The following is a 9898-nucleotide window of genomic DNA, read 5'->3' as shown; positions in this document are numbered from 1 at the left end:
TAGCTTCTAATAGTACTTTTTCTATTTATAAAATCATATTCAGTAACATTTTTTCTTTTAGAAATAAAATAATTTCAAAATAGTTGGGAGAAATTTACATTATATATATAGCGGTAACTTTAGCAATATTTATTCCCTCAAAAAGATGAAAGATAATCATTTTGTTTTTTTGGATATTTTTACTGCAAACCTACCAAGACACACCGGTTGCCGTGCACATCTCTGTTTTGTCGAGAAAGACAAAATAAGTGACCGATTCCAACACCCAGCAACTCATTGTCAATTTTATATACGAGGCATCCCCTGAAAGTATAAAAGGAAAGAAAAAAATTAGATAAAAATTAATTCATTCACAATTTAAGAATTAAAATTAAGCGAAATTATATAAGAGTTTCTATAAATAAGTGTATATAAATTAATTTTAACAATAAGTGTTTTTTATAAGGTATTTCAAAATAAACAAAAATTAAAAGTTAAATAGTGTGAAATTATTAAAATGAAAAGTGACATTGAAATTTATACGTAAGTTATAAAAAAGTCAATACAGAAAATGATTATAAAAACACTTTTTTTTTTCTTAATATATAATGTTATAATCATACCAAAAAAAATTATGGATCTTTAATATTCATTGCTGGTAATTTATTTTTCAAATAATAAAATTAGTTATATTAAAAAAAATAGAATTAATGATAAAATGTCTAAAGAATACGACTACAGATAAAGAGTATAAATTCATTGTTAATTTTTATAAACAAAATAGTCTAAAGTAAAATTAACATAACTTTTTATGACCTTGTTAATAAGGGTAATTCAATTTCTAACTGAATCAATCCCGATGTGTGTCAAATAAAAACTTGCACTGGTAGAATAATCAAATCTATGCGACTCTGACTTCTACTCTCTAATTCAAACGATGTGCAAAACAGAAGCCCTAATTGCCATTAGATTCAGCCGCCGGTACTCTCCAATCGCCGCCCAACTGGACCACCGTGAGCCAGATCGTTGTTGCAACTGCCTTCGGACACGTAGTGAGGGTTTTAAGGTTAATCGTATGGGCTGGGCCCAATACTGTTTCACGGGCCAGGTCAAGAAGAAGGCAGTTCCATAAATTTTTCCTGTACCTATATAAAACAAAAATCCATTTTTTTTTGTCTTGAAAGTCATTTTCAGAAACTAAAATTGACTTTTGAATTCAAAAGTCATCTTTTCTCCTAAATAAAACTTTTGAGTTGCATAATATAAAAATAGAAAATAGATTTCAGAAATTAAATAACTTTTAAATTATATATCCAAAATTTTCTTGTTTTTTTTTTAAATATACAGTTTAAAAATTATGAATTCTACTAAAATATATAATTCAAATAAAATAAAAAATAATTTTTTTTAGGTGGAATTCGGTGAAAATTATGGAAGTGCAGGAAGAAGTAGTTGGTAAGAAAATAGAGGTCTTAAAACTAAAGTTTCATTCATTTTTTGGTTGGTAATGTCTTTTAAAGTTGAAGACAAAAAATTACGATTATGAGACATTAGTCATAGTTAATTTTCAATAGTAACAAATTTGTTTACATGAAAATATAATCTAATGTTCCGCGTATTACAATAAATAGTTAATATAAATTTTATATTAAGAGGTTTAATTTAAATTAAACAAGAATTAAAAGTTTATAAATAAATTTATGACCAACTTGTATTTTTTATTTTAATTAAGGTTGAGCACTTTGGAATATTTTTTTTAACTTTTTTGGGCTTACAAATTTTCTATTTTGAAATATTTAAAGAAAACAACAAAAATTTGTAGTATTGAGACCTGTTTCTTATTATAAACTATTTTTCCATGTTTTTGAATTCTGATAGTATTGACGAGTTTAATAGTAAGTCACTGAATAAAGTAATTGTGTATATTTTAAATAACAATCTTATTAAAATGGTTTTTCACAATAAATGTGAACTTCCAGTACTCAAACTGTGATCGTGCGCAAAATATAATTGAAATTCATTTATTTATACCTTAAAATTTGGTATCGACATCAATTTTAGGAATATTTTATTTTAGGATTAAATATATTTATTGTTCTAAACTTTAACAAAGTAAAATCGATTTAGTCTTCTACATTTTAATTTTAAAATTTTAAAATTGGATGAGTGTAGTTTTTAACAAAATTTGTGCTAATGTTAGTTTTTTTAATTCAACCGTTGATTTTATTTTTATGAAAATTATATTTATTTATTTTTTAAATTTATAAATTAATTTATATTAAAATTAGAATATTGATAATTTTTAATTTTATATTAAAGTTTAAAAATAAAAACATATTTAAATCTTTTAATTTATTACAAAAATGAAGAATATATAGATGTTTAATATTTATGGATTGTGTATATAAGATCTATGTATTATACATCAATAAGAAATATAACACATGTAACCCCTTAAGCAATTACAATAAAAGGTAAGGGATTCATCAAACATGATAATTATAATTTATAATTTGAAAATCGTGTAAAATGTTTACATTAGGAGTACATTTAAATCAAATAAATATATATATATATATATATATATATATATATATATTATATGAAAGTATATCTTGTAAAAATTTTATATATAAATATTATTATGTGAATTTTAAGAGAGTAAAACCTTGGAATTGAAATTTTTAAAATTGGAAAGTTTTTATTGGTTATTCTGGCACACTTAAACCTAACCCTCGTGTCGTGTTTGAACGCGCTTTTGGTTGGTAAGAGTGTATTTTTAACTTCTAGTAATGTACTCTGAACTTCCCATGATTCTTCCCATTTTCTATTCAAACTTCAAAGCAATATCATTGTTTCTTAAGTTCAATAATTTTATATGTTTATAAATATTGTTAGGGGAAACAAGATAAAATTAATAAAATAAATATTTTAATTTAAAAAATATTATTTGATGAATAAAATTAAAAAACAAACGTGATTAAAAAAAATATACTTTATATATAGTTTATATATTGGTATAGATATAAATAATAATAATTGAATATCTGATATATGTATTGATATCCTATCCATTTAGAGGAGAAAGACTATTTTTATTTTTATTTTTAGTAAAAAAGTATCATAAATGTAATTATGTAACAAATTCAAAAATTCACCAAATCATCAAATTTTCCAATTTTATTCTATCCCAACATCATGTTTCATAATGTCATAATCATTATATTTGCATTGAAAGTCATAATTATATTATGGAATCAAACATGATTCCATTAACATCAATACATTACACACTTTAAGATTAAGATGCAATCTTATTCCAAATTCATTCAATTTATAATTAATTTAAAGATTAAATATGTTTTTTTCCCTTAATTTTTAGTGAATTTTAAAATTAATTTATTTTGAAATTTTGGACCAATTTAATCCTTCATCTTTCGAAATGTGTGGATTTAGTCATTTTAATCAAATTTTGTTAAATTTATTTGACATTTCAAACGCGTTTTATAATGGTATCTAACTTAACATTAAAGCAAAAATGTATCAAACAGTATAAACAACTCGGATACAACTCTGAAATGCGTACGAAACATCAAATAAACCTAACAAAATTTGATTAAAATGACTAAATCTACGTATTTCGAAAGATGAATGACTAAATTTGTCCAAAGTTTTGAAATTGACTAATTCCAAAATTCACTGAAAGTTAAGAGACCAAAAACATATTTAACCCTTAATTTAATTAAAATTTTTATTCTAAGAATTTTTACAACATTAAAATACAACTACTTCAAATACACACGACATTTGAAAATTTTCAAAACAAGTGATTAATTTAAACTTCATTTTCAAACACTTAACAATGGACTGTTGTCTCAATTAATATTGACATCCACTTTAACTCGATACTCAATACCTATATTAAAATATTACATTAACTTAAATAAAACAATTTATAAACATTTTTGTTATTTAATCGTTCATTATTTTTTAAGTTGTAGGCATCCTATAAAAAAAATGAAATTGCTATTAAAAACTCTTATCACCTGGAAATTTCAAAACATTAAAATCAAGGATATTCCAATGTGAACATTTGCAAAATCATATAAGAAAAACTAGAAAATAGTTTATATAGGATAATCAAACTTACTTTATAAAAAATAAATCATGATAGATTGAGTATAAATGATTCTTACTTTACCATTGTCGCATAAATATCCACATTAAGCTATTAAAAGCGGAATTAATGTTTTTCAAAAATTAAGAAAATACATAATTATCATTTCACTAAAAAATAAAAGGATTTTAAATTAGAGGAGTGTGGATATCACTTAATATAATATAAAACATATGAATATATTTTTTTCTTTTATTGTTTAAACATAAGAAAATGTGTACCACTAAAGGTAAACGTAAATATTTTTTTTTTCAGATTTATAAAATTAAAAATAGCAAAAAAGTTCTGCTAAATTTAGTGATAGGTTAAATCTGTTGAAATATTCAATATAATAATAGTAACTAGAATAATTAATGATTAGAATAATTTATGATCATTTATGAAGAAGACTTTAAGATAAGAGGAGATTGATGTGTTAAGAAAGCTAAAGAGTAAATAAAGTGTGTAAAAGGTCTAAGCTTTAGCTTTCTATCATAAAATTTAAACTCAAAAGTGGAAATCGTGAAAAGACAAGCGGAATTTCCCGTCAAATACTGTTACATGTTCCGATTTATTACGAACATTATACGTATAAGAAATGTTTGAATAATTTTATTCCTTAAAAACACTTTAAGATAAATAAATTATGAAATAATTCATACTTTGAATTTCGTCTTTACTTTTATACATATGTTTGTTTATTTTTAATTGAGCTCTTAATTTAATACATTAAATAAAAGTATTGTTAAGAAACTAAAATTGTAGTTTTAAGAAATTGAAAAAAAAATATATAGAGTAGTAGATATAATTTTTAAAAGATAACGTTACATCATTTTATTATTAAAAGGTTAAACTATAAATATTTTTCCAATAATCAATTTTTATTTTATAAAACAAAGTATATTTTTAAAAACTTTGTTTAGAACTTCCTTTACATTTTATTTAGATTTTTGACTTAATTATTCATTTGATTGACTATAAAGAACTACAAGTAGAGTCATAACAAATAAATCTTTATATTTATTCGATTAAAATTGAAAACTGGACAATTTACTTTTACTTTAATTTTATAGGCTTTTTAGTGTTTTAATGTGCAACTTATTGCGAGAATAATGTAGTTGTCTTAAATCAAGTCAAAGTGAATTTACGTTGAATTGTGATATTTGTAATGTGCTTAATTATTTGATATGATGTTTATGTATGTAATTAGAATATTCTATGTGTTATAAGATACATTAAAAGAAGCTAGTTTTTAATTTAATTATACTATTGAGTGATGGGTGTGATTTTATTGATAATGTTTTATGATGAAATTGTTATGTGAAATTTGGTTTGAGATAATGTTTTTATATATGTGAATTAGTAAGTTGATGTTTGATGTGTGAATCTAAGTTAATTGTGATATTTATGATTTTGTTATATGAAATGATTATGTATCTTTAAAATTGTTATGTGGGTATAACTTTATATGCTTTTAACTTAAAATGAATGAAAAATTCAGAAAGTTAACTATAGATGCAACCATTATAGAATTGATTTACAAAATCATGCAAACTCGTTAGACGAGCATATGATTATATCTGAACATAATGCAAGAGCTGCAAGTTAGAGAGTTTCACTTAATTCATTGAACGAGTTATTTCTTGTTGGAAGCACACAGTCGTTCAAATACATGTACATACAAACACATGCATACACATATCCACTAACGTAAGCTCGTATTAACTTAACTTGTAATTTTGGTTTTTGTTTTTTTATTTTTGATCTACAATTTTAATAATTTTCATTTTCATTTTTTTTAATGAAATTTCGTTATTATCATATTTTGTTTTTATTTTCTTTCCTTTTATTTCAATAAAATTTCAGTGATAAATAATTGTTGGGCTTTAGTTATATACCATGAACTTTTTCAAATTTTCAATTTTAGTCAACATATTTTTTTCATGCATTTTAATTTTTATGTTTAGGAAAATAAAAAGTCAATTTTAACTAAATCTTCATGTGAATACATGCACTTTTAATATTTTTATTTGGCGATAAAAAAAACATACATTCTAATTGATATATTTTTTCACGATACTTTAACAAGGTATATTCAATCTAGGGTTTAACTAGTTCAAAATAAAACGGACGCACGTGAAATTAATTACTAAGTATAACAAAATATTTTGTAAATATAAGAACTAAGTCTACCAAAAAATAAAATAAAACAAAACAGCCAAAATTACATATTAGAAATTCAATTATAAACTAAGGTTACAGCCAAAGTTTTCATCCTAATTGCAAATTTTTGTCCTAAACATTTTCTTTAATTCATTATTAATTTTCTATATTATTATTAACATAAAGGTTTATGAGAATATGGTGTGGGTTGATTTGACAAGTTCTTGGTTGAAGCAGACTTGAAATGAAAAATTAGTCCAAAATCAAACACACTTTCATCATTCATTCTACAAATTTGACTTTTTCAGTTCTGAAATTATAATGAATATGAAAGATTATTATTAGTATTATCATAATTAAATTAAAAGCAGAAAATTCGTAGGTCAACAAACAACCACCACCAAGACAGCAAAACCGTGTTTGCTTCGTGTAATGTCTTTTCACAACATTTCATATTATAATACCAAATAATATATAGTTAAAGGTTTTGCAGCCACTCAACTCATTCAAGATTTTTTCACTTTTAATTTATTAATTAATGCCTTTGAAACCCCACCTAACATTTCATTTTTTCTAATCACTATCTTTATACTATTAAGTTTTTTTTAATTATATATTTTTAATTAATTTTTTAAAGTATTTTATCTACTAAATACCCAATTTTTCACATTTATTTTTTTCATACTTGCTTTTTTGGTTAATTGATAATATGATTATATTGTTTCGTCATTTTATTTTATATTAAATACATATCTCACATTTTGAATATATGAAAACAGATAACCAAAATGAATAGTCAAATTATCCAATAAAAAAATCTAACTAAAATATATAAAAAATTAATAAAATTCAATATATATATATATATATATATATATATATATATATATATATATATATATAAACTTAAAACGTGATGAAACTTAAATATTTTTAATACCAAATATTTTCAACATTACTTATTATTGTCCTTTTTTAATTTGGTTTTTGGATAAAAGTTTTTAATGTTCCGAATTAATTACAAATAGTTTTAAATATGACTTTTAGAATAATGAAAAAGGTAAAAAGAAGTCAAATAGTTATTAATGAAGTTATTATTAATCTTTTAGGTAAAAAAGTATTACCTATTTGTATATAATTTCATATGCTATTTTTTTTATATGGACGATTCAACATAGTTTTTTTTTATAATTATAATTTGATTGCAAATTATTCTAAATATGATATTTAAAATAAGTGTTATATATTTTAAATATTAGATAATCTATTATTGTATTGCGATATAATATATCTTTATTTTATAAAGTCTTCCTAATAATATTTTGACTTTACTGACGTGTGCCCTCTCAAAATTTGACAATATCGCCCATTTTGTCCTCTCAGATTATTTTCTTTGCGAATTTTTCTCTTAATTTTTATAGGATAGCAATTTGTTGTGATAGTTGGAGTTTAATGCAGTGTTCTTTTGTGTAGATTGTATAAATTCTTGCGCGGATGAATTTATAAAATTTTTATGTTCGTTTCTGATGATTTAAAAGCATGTGCACCGATGGATTTGTGAGATTTCACAAAATTTTTATCCTTCCAAAATGCGAAGATTTGTAACGATAATAGACACTTTGACAATTTTAACCAGTTTCAAAACTTTTTCTTCTCACAATATTTTAAATATTTATAATTATAAAATATATTATTCTTAAATTATAATTTACATATATATTATTAATAATTATATATGATTATTTTTATTATACATATAAGATGTAACCGGTTATATATATATATATATATATATATATATATATATATATATATATATTTATTTGTGTAATAATTATTATAATTAATAATATAGATTTATAATAATTAATAATATAAGATATATAATAATAAATAATATATAGTGATTAACAATAATAATAAATAATTTATATTGAATGATAATAATCTTTTAAAAATAATTATAATAATATAATAATTGATTTTTTATTAATTTTTATTAAAGTTTATTAAGTGATAGTTTTAAAAATTTTATATTTTAACTAATTTAAAATTTATTTAATGTTTTTTATCAAGGGTATTTTAGTAATTACAAAATTTTATCTATTATAATTTTTTACTTTATCTATCACATCAATTAAATCTTTCACTAACTTTCATAAAAAATATATCCAAATCCATTCACTTTACTCTCTAAATCCACTCAAAAAAATACAAATATCAATCGATCTAAATCTACACAAATTCATCTTCACACTCTCTCCCATATCCATCTACACAAAGGAACACACCCTAAAAGAAAGTCACCCCCAATTTGTCTTCATTTTTTTTTCAATAGGTCAAAATTTATAACTTATTGCACAATGAGCATTTAATATTTTAAATAATTTTTCAATAATTATCTAAAAAATAAAAAAGTTATAAAGAACGTATTAAAAGTTAAAATGTATTGTCTGAACATGACACGATCTTCCATGAGAGAGTTACGTTAAGAATACTGGTATTTTGAAACTATAATTTTTTTTACTACCAACTATATTTCTTTTACTACCATTTGACATTATACTTCATTTTTATTCAATTTCTCTTTCCTTTAAAGATATAGAAATTAACTTTTGTTAGAACTATTTTATCTCCGTAAGAGTTTTCAAAAACCTTTTCCCTTACAACAAGTGTGATAGAATAATTATAATGAACCTTTTTTAGTATCTTTAAAATTGAAATTTAAAATTAAAATTAAAGTCAATGGTTAAATTACAATAAATTCCCGTTTGGTGCTAGGAATTAAAACATTTTAAAGCGATTACTATGAAATCAATATCAACAAATTTATTAAAATTTAAAATGTATGATCTGTACGTAAATGTTATAAATATTATCTATAATCATATATAAAAGAAATACATTTTTATATTCACATTTCAATATTTTTATTTTATTTGTAATTATTATTTTAAAATTAATTATTATTATTATTTTTTTAATCGTTATGTTCAAATTTTTTTTATACATATTTTATTTTTAAAATTTTATATATATATATTTTATTTATTTTAACTCAAATTTTTATAAAAATTAAGAAATGTGAACATATACATATATATTCGCTAATAATTATAAATTATAAATGTAATACATTTCCATGTTATAATTTAATTTGTGTTTTTGATGAATTATTTTTTCCTATAATTTGAGCTTTTTTTATTTATTTCTAACAATAAATACAACTCAAATTTGAGTACTTATCTTTTATTCTCAAACATCAGTATCGGTATTCTATTATTATTATTATTATTATTATTATTATTATTATTTGTTATTTGTTATTTTATTGTTACGATTAAATCATACCTCAACTGTTAACGAATTTGATTTATCTTTTGTTGACTAAAAATCTCATTTAGATTCAAAAATCACTTTTTAAATGATGAAACACCAATGTTTTGAGTTACTTATACAAAAAAGAAAAAGAAAAAGAAAAAAACTTTTTTATAAATACCCTCTTAACAAAAAAATTGTGTTTATTTCATTGATGATAATTTCACTGAAGTTGGTCCAACTAAATAAATTGTATAATTATTGTTTTCTTTGTTATTTTTC

Source organism: Vigna unguiculata, chromosome 1 (assembly GCF_037176805.1).
Source record: "Vigna unguiculata cultivar grain cowpea cultivar isolate G323 ecotype 2 chromosome 1, ASM3717680v1, whole genome shotgun sequence".
In the NCBI taxonomy this organism is placed as follows: Eukaryota; Viridiplantae; Streptophyta; class Magnoliopsida; order Fabales; family Fabaceae; genus Vigna; species Vigna unguiculata.
This window is presented reverse-complemented; position numbering follows the sequence as displayed.